Genomic DNA, 10,903 nt, shown 5'->3' on the forward strand with positions numbered 1-10,903 from the left:
TGAGCTCAGCTTACCCCCTCCCTCCGCCCACTGCCTTTAAGACAGCGTGCAGCACGACAGCTGGGAAACCCAATCTGGTCCAAATTTTCTTACAACCCTGCTGGTTTTTATCCTTGTTTACCAGCATTAATTTTAATGGCTTTCCCTACATTAACTTTGTCCTGAATCAGTTGGAGGAAAATTCCTACTCACTTGCCTTCTGGAGAACAGACTGGGTAATTTTCCCTTGTCATTTAACAGCCCGCCCGGGCTGCTCAGGAATGAGAACCACACTGTGTACTTTGTGGAGGGCAATAAACTTCCCAAGGCCAGGGGAGGAGGGTACATATCCCTAACACACTGTCCCTTCTTTGCTCAGTTTTAGGGTCTTGGCTTGTGCTGGCGCAGCAAGTGGAAATGTCTTCCTCCTCAACAGATGCTGCGAGTGTGGTCCCGCTCCTTTCTCCTGCTCACAGAGAGGTGTGATGGCTGAGGCCACGGGAAGGAAGGGGAACATTCAGGACTCTTTCAGCAGCTTTACATTCCCATTACAAAAAACAGGGCAACAGCTCCTTCCACCAAAGAAATGCAAGGGTTCAGTTCAGGCACGTTTCCAAAATTTTCTGTCTCTGACAGCATGGAAAAGAAATATGGTGAGAGCAAGGGAAGCTGTTTGATGTATCACATGATGCCCATCCTTTAAAAGTACAGATGTTCCCTCCATGCTCCAAGGGACGATTTGGAAGATGGAGGGCTCAAAAAACTCCTGCTATATCCAACCACAAGCACCTGGGCTGCTGTAGGGAGAGTGTTGCCATGGAAAGATGAGGGAGGCAGCAGTGAGGTGGCTGGAGTATTCCTACCAATTACCATGAAGAATTTTGCCTGCTCTGCTGTGTTTTCTGCAAGAGCCTAGCAACCACTTCCAAAGTGTTACACACACATGGAGAAGTGTTTAGAGGGGTTACATACCAAGGAAGCAGGCAGGGATACATCTTGGGCAGGGCCACACTGCCTGTGTGCAGCTTGGACACTTCTATTCCTGCTCCAGGAAGCTCATGCAGAGCTGCAGGCGGTCAGTGGATCACAGGGACACCAGAGCAGGGCAAGGGAGGGGGTGACATGGAGGAGACAGAGCCACAGGGAGGAGGAGACCTGAAGAAGGAACCAGAGGTCCCACCTTCACAGGGTAGAACAAGGCAGCTTGTCTTTGCTCACTTCAGAGGTCCTGGATGGAGAATTCCTGTCACCAGCAACCTCTTCCACCTGCAAGCAAAGTTGTCCACGGGTTCGCTTCAAAAGCATTGTTTGCACCAGGACTCCTGCTACTCTGCCCTAATAAAACAGAAGCAACAAGACTTAGAAGCTACCTTGCACTGAAAGAGGGAGTGACCCAGAGTCAGAGGCCACAGCATCCTACCCTCTTCTACGTCCTGAAGTAATGGAAAGGTAGATACTCCACATGTGCCAGTCTGGCCTCTTTCACAAAAAGGGCACTGCAAACTGACAAAGAACAGCTTCTGCCCATTCATTAAGTTCTTGGCATTAACTGATTTCTCTCCAACCAAGCCATAAAACCCAAAGCTGCATGCAAGCAGCATCCTAAAATATCCTTGTAAATCTCAGCCACCACATTCATTAATTACAACCCAGTGATAGTTCAGGCCATTAGTTCTGGATGGTAACTTCATCTATTCCCACGTTAATGCTCGATGTCAGTGGTTATCTCATTACCACTCTATTACTTACCTACTTAATCCATCATTGCAACCCAGGCCAGAAGGGAGGAGCAGAGTTTGCCCTGTGTCTGTCGAAAGACGATGCATCAAGCCTAGAGCACCTAGAAATCACAAACAAAGCACTTTTAATCTGCAGCTGAGGTTATATCCATTTAAGAGGAGGAAGTGACACAGATGAGTGTTGTCAGGACCACAAACACGCTCTAGCATTGAAAAATTGTGGATTGGCACCTATTAAATCAGAGCCAAAAGCTTTGGTGAGAATGGAAGCACGTATTAGCAGTTATACAGAAAAAATGACACTAACCCTGCCCTCCTCCTCCTCAGATTCTCCTTCCTCCAAACACCAGGTTAGATTCAAACAGTTACTGCCTGTTAAACAATTTGAGAGGGCAGGTCAAAGTATGCGCACTGGGAGCTGCTACCTGCTGAATGCTCCAGAAAACACACAGGCAGCGTTGCAGAAACCACCAGCCCTGAGTGTCAGTGCAAATACACCTAAAACATGGACAGATACAATAGTTCTTGGCATTCCAACATGTACCCAGCTGCAGTTCCTCTTGTGTGGTGAGCAGGCACTTCCAAAAACGTGCTTTATTGCACCTACCGCACTCCTGCCTTTCCCAGGATTTACTCCCCTCGCTGAGCCAGCCCCATGGGGCTGATCAGGGTGTTCCAGCCCAGCAAGACCTTTCCCTTTCTCGTTCCCCTCTTCTTCCCCCAAATACTCTTGCTGGAGACATCATTTCAATCTTCCCCTGGTTGATTCAGAGGAAGGGAAGCTGTTTTGACGTTGACAGGCTGCGAAACCGAGATGTGAGCTGGGGAAAGGTTCAGAGGGACGTTTCCCTTGCAGCAACACAGGTTCTTAAGAGCAAGCAAAGCCCCTCTGCTCTGCCCAGATATGACGCTCAGACAACAGGCAGGCAACTGTGGTTTTCACTCCTTCCAAGTGACACGATAAGGAAGGACTAAAATCCTCTAATGTGGAAGAAGTTCGTGCCACACGAGCAAGGTGGAGAAAGAAGACGCAGCCCCAGGATGACGTCAGGAGTGAAACAGCAATGATTTCCTCTGTGATCAGTAAATCCCCAGCTAACGTGCCTGTGCTGGCAAAAGCAGGCTCTAAATGGTGCTGTGCCAAAACAACTGACAGGGCAAGTCTGCAAGATGCCACAATCAGATGTAATTAAAACACCTTTGCTGCCCTGCTTTCCATTCTCTCAGCAACAAAATCCATTACAGAATGCAGTAAGAAAATGATTTAAAATGTCCCTGAAGCCAAGTTGTTGACACCAGCGTAGACAGATGGATTTTGATGCACCCTTGATTAAACAGCTTACTGTAGAAGGCAAAGAGGGCAGGAAAGGAGCTGGGTGACGAGCCAGAGGCCCGTCCGAGAAACAGGGGTTTATCCTCCAGGGAAAGCAAGTGCTGCTGCAACAGAAAGATGTCCCATCAACTAGGCAGAGGCTAAAATAGCCTCACCACCCCTGGGAAGCAGGTTGCAACCCTCTGCTCCAGTGCCAGGCTCCTGTTCCTGAGCTTCCTCCTCAGAGTCAGGCTGGCAGCACCACGCACATCACCGTTTCCATTCTCTGATGAAAGGCTGGGGTGAAAGCAAACAACAGAAAGCCTCACACAGGGCTCAGCCCGTAGCAGGACAAGCAGTACCTCCATTTCCATGGAGTTAGAAGTGTTGGTGGGATTCTCCAGGATGCAGTAGAATAGTGTCTCCAAGCACAGTTTCCCCCACAGGCACTCATAACATCTCTCTTCCTCCTTCTCTCACACACAGATGCTCTTGGGCTGATAAGGATTGAACTCTTCTTGCATAGAGGGGCAAAGATAAAGTCTCCTCCCTGGCCATCTATTTATATCAAGCTGGTAGGAACTCGTTATCTTTAAGATCTCTGGCAGGAACAGCTGCAATCAGCCATCAGGCTGGAAAGTCATTAGGGGTGGGCAAAAAGGAGCCAAAACCACATTAACCCTGTTTTCTCAGGGGAAGAGAAAGGCAAGAAGGAAAGGGTGTTAAAACTGAGTGCGGGCAGCTGCCCTGTCCAACTCTTAGAGACCTCAGAGAGAAGAAATCCAGGTCAAGCACAACCCAGGAGAAGACCTCAGAGGGAAGAAAGCAGGTCAAGGAACTCAGAGAACAGCCTGAAGATCACTCAGAGCTGAGCTGAAACACCTTGAGCGAGCACAGAGGTGCTGCAGGCATAGGTGTGGGTCATGGAGCTACACAAACCAGTGACCACTGCTTACCGATCCTGTCTCATTCTGGCCCAGTCTGGGGGCCAAGAGCTCTGAAGTTGCTGTGACCTGGTAGCAAAGGCTTCCAGGCATGCCCCACAAGGAAAGGGGGCTTTCCCATCAAATATTCCTCAGGCTTTGCGTACAAAAATATTTGACAGAAGATTCCAGACCAGGAAGGAATTATAAGTCAGAAAATATAAGATACTCAGCATCACCAGCTCCTACAATAGTAAAGCCCCTGTTTGTACACAACATTCATATCTCTCATTACTAACATACATCAGATGGTTCAGATTTCCCCCACTCCCTCACATGGCCCTGAAAGAAACTGAAGCAAGCAGCAAGAACCCCTGCCTGGTTTCCACTTTATTATTTTTCTGGGACTTGCCTGCGAGTGCCCTGTGCAAACGTGACACTTGGGAACCCTTAAAAACCTTTGCTTGTTTTTATGGGCACTTTTGAGGCTGAGTTGGCTTTTGGTCCCAGCTCTGTTCAGCGCAGTGCTGGTTCATCCCCACTGATCCTCAGATCTGCAAACAGCTGAGGGGCAGCCGAGCTCCCTTCTGAGTCATCAGAAATTCAGCCTCACGTTAACCAACGCAGGGCCCGGGCGCTGCAGAGAGCGCTGACTGCAGTTCCACCTTCCCTGCAGCCATTCAGTCTGGGCAGGGATAATCCTGTCTCCAGCAACAGAGCATGTGTTTGGAAAAAAAGGCGTTCCCCAGTGCATTTCAATTAACCACGGTTTTAAACTCTGTTTCACACCCGGTGGAAACACAATCACGTCTCCAGAAAGAGAGGGCCGTTTGTAGCCACTGGTTTTGCACCTGGGAAAGGTGTGTGGTGGGGGGGGAATCCACCTTTATTTCAAGGACGCCTCAAGCAAAGCCTCACATCTTTTGAAACAGGGCAAGAAGGTCACATTTTACTGCTTAGCAGCCTTCCTCTCCCAAAAGTCACCGCCCAAAGCTTACCCTGGCTGCGTGGGCACCTGCACACGGAGCTGAAGGAGCTAAAGGTCCTTGCCTCGGTCTTGGACTGGCCTTTCAGCAGCTGACAGCTGAGCATTTTATTCCCCCTGCAAACAAGACACATCGGTTGAGCACTCCCAGGGAAGGAGCAGGACCAGAGAGAACTCCCAGAAGAAGCCCTGGCAGTGTTCCTCCCGCTCCGTGGCTGCGAGTGAGACGGAGTGACGGAGCACGACACATGGAGCAACAGAAGCTGAAGAACGCACGTGTAACTGCAAGGAAAATTAACAATATCGAGGGGGATGGGGGGGGAAAGGGAAAGCGCTTGCTAACAAATATTTATTAGAACACAATCTTATCCTCATCTGACCTGAATTCTCTGATTAAAGAAACCCAGACAGACTGGCATCAGCGCCGGGGCACTCAGGCAGCATCTCTGACCATCCGTGTGTGTAATTGCCCAGGAGGTCCCACAACCACCCCCTTGCCTTCCCCTCAGCAATCTGAGATGCCTCAGCTTATGTCACCCCTCCGTGGCAGGGGGGTGAGAACAAAATGGTCTTTAAGGTCCCTTCCAAGCCAAACCATTCTAGGATTCTATTTTAAGGCCACTCAGCCCCACTCTCCAGGCTCCCAGAGTGACCAAATCATCTTCCAGTCTCTGCAGAGAGGTCCTGGACGAGGAAGTTCTCCATGCATCCAGCTCACCATGGCCTGTCTTGGATACAAAAGGACACTCAAGCCCTGCAACTTCCACAGATCTCCTTCCACGTGTCCTCTCCAGAGATCAGCAAGGGATGTGCTTCCCATCCCAGCAAGCCAGCATGCTCCACAAAGAGGAGGGAGAAAATCTGCTATCCTCAGTGGGGTTTGGGGGCTTCCAAAACCCTCTAGTTTAGGACCCAAGTGTGGCTACAGCACTTCACAGGAGCACAGGGAATCATAGAACCCTAGAATGGGTTGGAAGGGACCTTAAAGATCACCCAGTTCCAACCCCCTGCTCATGGCAGGGGGGTTGGAACTGGGTGATCTTTTAGGTCTCTTCCTTAAAGATCCTTAAAGATCACCCAGTTCCAACCCCCCCTTCCACTAGACCAGGGTTTAGGGACCATAAGCTGTAGAAATCTTGGAAAATCCAGACATGTGCCAAGTGGTTTGGCAGATTCCCGAAACATCCCAGCAAGCAGCGGGCTTGGTGCAGTGTCCCCATCAGTCACTGGCCATTGAGCCTGATCCCACAGCATAACAACATCCCTTAAATACTCTTTACATTTAAAAAAGAATGAAAAGCCAGGGCGAAAAAAAATGCTGCAATGGAAGCGGAGAGTTGAAATTCAGCCCCTGTAAGAAGCCCTAAAGACAAAAGCACATTTCACATTCTGAAATCTGTAAGAGAGTTGATTTTCTGTTCCTCAGCTTCAATCACCTCTTTGCTAGTGAGATTTGGCACTAGCCCAGGTCTCCTGAGGAGGCAGAGGCAAGGATTTTCCGAAGGATTTGTCACCCACATCTCCTCCCGCAACGCTTCCTCGGGGATTTTTTAATGAGCGAGGCCCTTCTTGGAAAAAAAAAAAAAAAAAAAAAAAAAAAAGCCTTTAAAAGATGAGGCCATGCCCACAAGAAACCCAAGAGCAATATTTCTACCTCAGCCCCAGCTCCAAGCCCACTGCTTGCCTGCAAGCCCTGCTGCTCCACCTGCTTAAGGAGGATGTTTTCATTACTGTTCAATTTGCAGTGAGTTGAGCTCCACGTCCTTCATTGGATTATTTTTATATTTAATGTCCTCTCCTCTCCTCCTCTTCTTTTTATAGACTGGTAATCCAAGTCCCTTGGCAAGGCTGAGTAATCTCAATCAGATTTTAATCAAAGTAAGCCAGATCCTCAGCTGCCAGTATTGATGCATCTGCCTTTAAATATTTGAACGATGCCGATTTACCCCGGCGAGGCCCGGGCCCCATCCACTCAGGAAATTTAAATTCCTTCCTATGCATCAAGCTAAAACAACAAGGCAGAACAAGCAACCTGCTGCGAAAGGGTTTTAGTTTATAAAACCAATACCCAGGATTTCAAAACTAAATGAAAATCTGAGATAATCCCTCCCCAAATCCAGCCTGGGAAAAGCACTGTGGACAGATAAGTATCAAGTAACTTCTTAAAACACACTTTTTCCTCTTGTAAAAGCTTTCATCAAGTCAGAGCCAAAGGGAAATTACCCACCATGCTTCATTCCTTGACATGACCCAGAGAATTCATGTTTTCCACCCATAGAAAATGCATATTTTACCCATGCAGCCTTTTCCAGGATGGACCTGCTTCTGCTTTGTTCAGCAATGACCTTTGTGTCACTGCCAAACCCCAGCATCCAAAATCAGCATATTAGTCGGAAAATAATGAGATTTCTGGAATACAAAACGTTGGCTCCGTTTTCCTTACCTTCAAAGATGATATCTGCCAGCTTCCCTCCACAGATTAGAAAGATAAAAAAAGCACTTAGATGAGAAAGAGTCTCATCTAATCGCCCGACTCCAGGAGACGCGTTTGAGGTGGAGACGGGGGCTGTCCCACGGAACTTGTCAGTGTTTGGACTGCAGACAGCGTCCAAGTGACGCCAGAAAGAGATGATTGCCTAAAATACACTGCTAAAGGCAAGGCAGCCCAGCTACACTGATTTACTTACTCATTTGGGGGTGAATCCTGAGAAACACTACGGATTTCTCAGGGTCTCTGGTCATTTCCACTGAGTCAGAGGTTACACAAAGCATCACCCAAGGAGTTACTCCAGAGCATCACAGTCAGTCCGCATTTCCATCCCTGCTGCTGGAATGTTGTGAGGTCTTCAGGGCTTGTCAGATCCCATTTAGGCCCAGTCCTGAACAAGAGGAGAACAACTCAAGGATCTCAGTCCCTCCTTCCCCCAGGAGGCTGAGGGTTCCTACTCACCTCTTCCAGCTGGACCTGCCCTTCCTTCCACCTCCAGCTGGGCTGGCTTACAAGCAGGCAGGCTGGGATCAAATCCATCCCTGTTTGTGACTCTAATCTGCCGTCCTGCTTCCCAGCTAGATGCCTCAGTTTTGCTCTCCATACCCCAAAGTCAAGATGGAGGAAGAAGAAGTCCAATGAGGAGCTGCTGAGAGAGCTGGGGTTGTTTACTCTGGAGAAAAGGAGGCTCAGGGGGCACATCATCACTCCCTACAAACTGCCTGACAGGAGGTTGTGGCCAGGTGGGGGTCAGTCTCTTCTCCCAGGTAACAAAGGATAGGACAAGAGGAAATTGCCTCAAGCTTTGCCAGGGGAGGTTTAGATTAAATATTAGGAAAAACTGCTCCACTGAAAGGGTGTTCAAGCACTGGAACAGGCTGACCAGGGAAGGGCTGAAATCACCATCCCTGGAAGTGTCCAAAAAACGTGTGGATGTGTCACTTAGGGACATGGTTTAGTCCCCAAGATTCTTGGGGTCTTGGCAGTGCTGATTTAATGGCTGGACTTGATGATCTTAGAGGTCTTTTCCAATCCAAATGAATCTGTGAGTCAATAATCAGCCTCTTGCAAGAGCCCAGCCCCTCAGATCCATATCATGTCCCTTATGCAAGTCCAGTAAAACGAGTGACCCATTCAACTGAGCAAACACCACAGGATTAGATGCTGCCCTGCAAGGAACAAAGCCACGGGACAGTGTCACTAAGATGTTATTACTCATTAAGAGGACCAAAAACAAGCTAGGCCTTAAAAAAAACACGTGAGTTAGCTGATGGTTGTGAGGGGAAATGAGAAAGGCAGAGCTAGGGATGAGGAAAGAGCAAGGACCTGGTTTCTCTCCCCATGGCTCCTCCACAGTTCTGTGAGGAGAAGAGTGCTCCAGGGGACACAACATCATCAATTGCTTCCCACTGGGAAGGAACATTAAACAGGCAGGAAAGGGACCAGTGGCATGGCCAGGGAGTAACCTCAAACCACACCTCATGCAGGGGTTTCAATCCAAGTCACTGGTGGCTCCTCCAGTCTCCGGACATGCAAGACGAGGACCCTGCGTGGCATCGACACAGACACTTGGGAAAGCCGTGGCAAATCATCCAAGGTGGGACTCAGCACAGGATGCACATTAACAGGCACATTAAAACAGTCTCATGAAGGGAAGTATACAGAGGAGCATCTGCAGGGGGGGGTTAACAAGCTCTATCTCCTGCGAGCAGCCAGCACTTTTTGTCCTTTCGTATTAGCTCACCCGAGCATCCCTGATCCGAGACGCAGGTTCCTATGACAGATGGCCTTATTAGCACCCCTGTATGGTGACAAGGAGATCACAACAGGTGGCCCAGACAGCAACCGAAACACTTCACCCCACTTGCCCCAAAAACAGGCTCAAGATCATGCCAAGGGCAACCAGGATCAAAGCACAGCAGCGATGTCATGCGTAAGTAAGTCCAAATTACCCTCACGTGCCTTCCGCACTGTTGCGGTCCCCAGCTGGAACATGTTGTCCAGTTTGGGATGCTGATCTCCCAGACGGTGTGAACAATTGGAGACAGTCCAGAGGAGACAGACAGCAGTGACTGGAAATCTATAGGAGATGGTTGGCAAAGAAGGATGGAAAGCATTTGTGATGCTGAGCGTAGAGAAGATGGAGACATGGTTACAGTCTTCAGACAAACAAAAAAGGAAAGGGGGAAAAAAAAAACTCAAAACAGCCCCCAACCTGTGGAAAGGACAAGAAGTCCTGAGCTTAATTTAAAACAAGGAACCTTTCAGCCAAACATAAAAAAAAAAAAAAAAAAAAAAAAAAAAAAAAAAAAAAAAAAAAAAAAAAAAAAAAAAAAAAAAAAAAAAAAAAAAAAAAAAAAAAAAAAAAAAAAAAAAAAAAAAAAAACAAAAAAACACCACCAAAACTTTCCAAGTGTACAGACAGCAAAAGCACCATACACTTGTCAGAACTCCATTGCTTTCTTCAAATATCCACTATTAAATTAAACCCTTTGGGCTACGCTGCAGAAGACCCCATAACTCAGCCACGAGGCAGTCGAGAGAGTTACGAGCTCATTCTGCACTGTGACGTGGGGAATGGATAGTCCAGCGCCAGTGAAAAAGGAATTAATTTCCAACCCATCATAAAAAACACCAAAAAAACAAAAAGCCACACAGCAGCTGCTGCTCAGAGGGACCTTTAAAAACCCTTCCAGAGCCAAAAGGTCAGCGAGGGAGGGAGTGGGTGTGTGCTTCCAGGGCTGGCAGAGGAGCTGGGGAATGGAGAGGAAAAATCCACAGCAAAGCTGGGCCTGCTGGAATGGCAGAAAACCAGAGAGCAGAGCCACAATACCCACTCCTCCTCAGCAGCCAGAGGAGGAAGAGTTTTGGGATATCCTTGTTCTTGTCTGTGCCCAGCAAAATAAAACAGTGCATACACTTCTTCTTACCCAGACAAAGCAAGAGTATATTTCTACATATCCAACCAAATAGAACCCAACAGAGGCTTTTCAAGCCCAAGGCCAACCTGGGTGCCCTCAAATTCTCCTGAACTTTACTTGGAAAGGGGATTTTTGTCACCCTCCTTGGATTTGGGTCCTGGCTGCCTGCTGACCTCTGGTGTGACTCTAAAATACAGGCATTTTTCTGTCTGCCTCATCTTGGGCGTGCTCTGTTACAGATACACTGGCTGGAGCCAATTCTTGTATCATATCTCCAAACTTGTCCAAGCCAAAACTACTTCTTGTGCTCCGTGGCCCAAATCTCCATGGATTTGAGCTCTTCATGTGTTTTTGGCTGGATCTGGACTCCAGGGAGCTGAGAAATGCTTGGAGGAACCAAACTCTGGCTGTTTGCTTTAGTACTCATCAGAAAACACAGCGTGATACAGATCCATGATAAAGCATGGATCTGATGGAGAGTCCCCTAGTGATGCAGACAAGGTTTTTTTGAAGCAGGTTTCACTCCAGATCGAGCCATTCCAGCACGCCAGACCTA

General features: G+C 48.2%; 1 long non-coding RNA gene across 1 annotated transcript in view; it reads right to left on the minus strand.

The window, feature by feature from the left end:
* Positions 1 to 10,903, minus strand: part of LOC114067680 — a 39,961-nt gene that overhangs the window by 16,989 nt on the left and 12,069 nt on the right. Inside the window, exons 2-4 of the long non-coding RNA XR_003573448.1 lie at positions 4,952 to 5,055; positions 1,729 to 1,819; positions 1,160 to 1,314 (exon numbers count right to left, since the gene is read on the minus strand). This is a non-coding gene — a long non-coding RNA (uncharacterized LOC114067680). The remainder of the gene's footprint in view (positions 1 to 1,159; positions 1,315 to 1,728; positions 1,820 to 4,951; positions 5,056 to 10,903) is intronic.

The sequence above is a fragment of the Empidonax traillii genome, unplaced genomic scaffold (assembly GCF_003031625.1).
Source record: "Empidonax traillii isolate 1590-97213 ecotype Southwest subspecies unplaced genomic scaffold, ASM303162v1 scaffold955:size226526, whole genome shotgun sequence".
Taxonomy (NCBI): domain Eukaryota; kingdom Metazoa; phylum Chordata; class Aves; order Passeriformes; family Tyrannidae; genus Empidonax; species Empidonax traillii.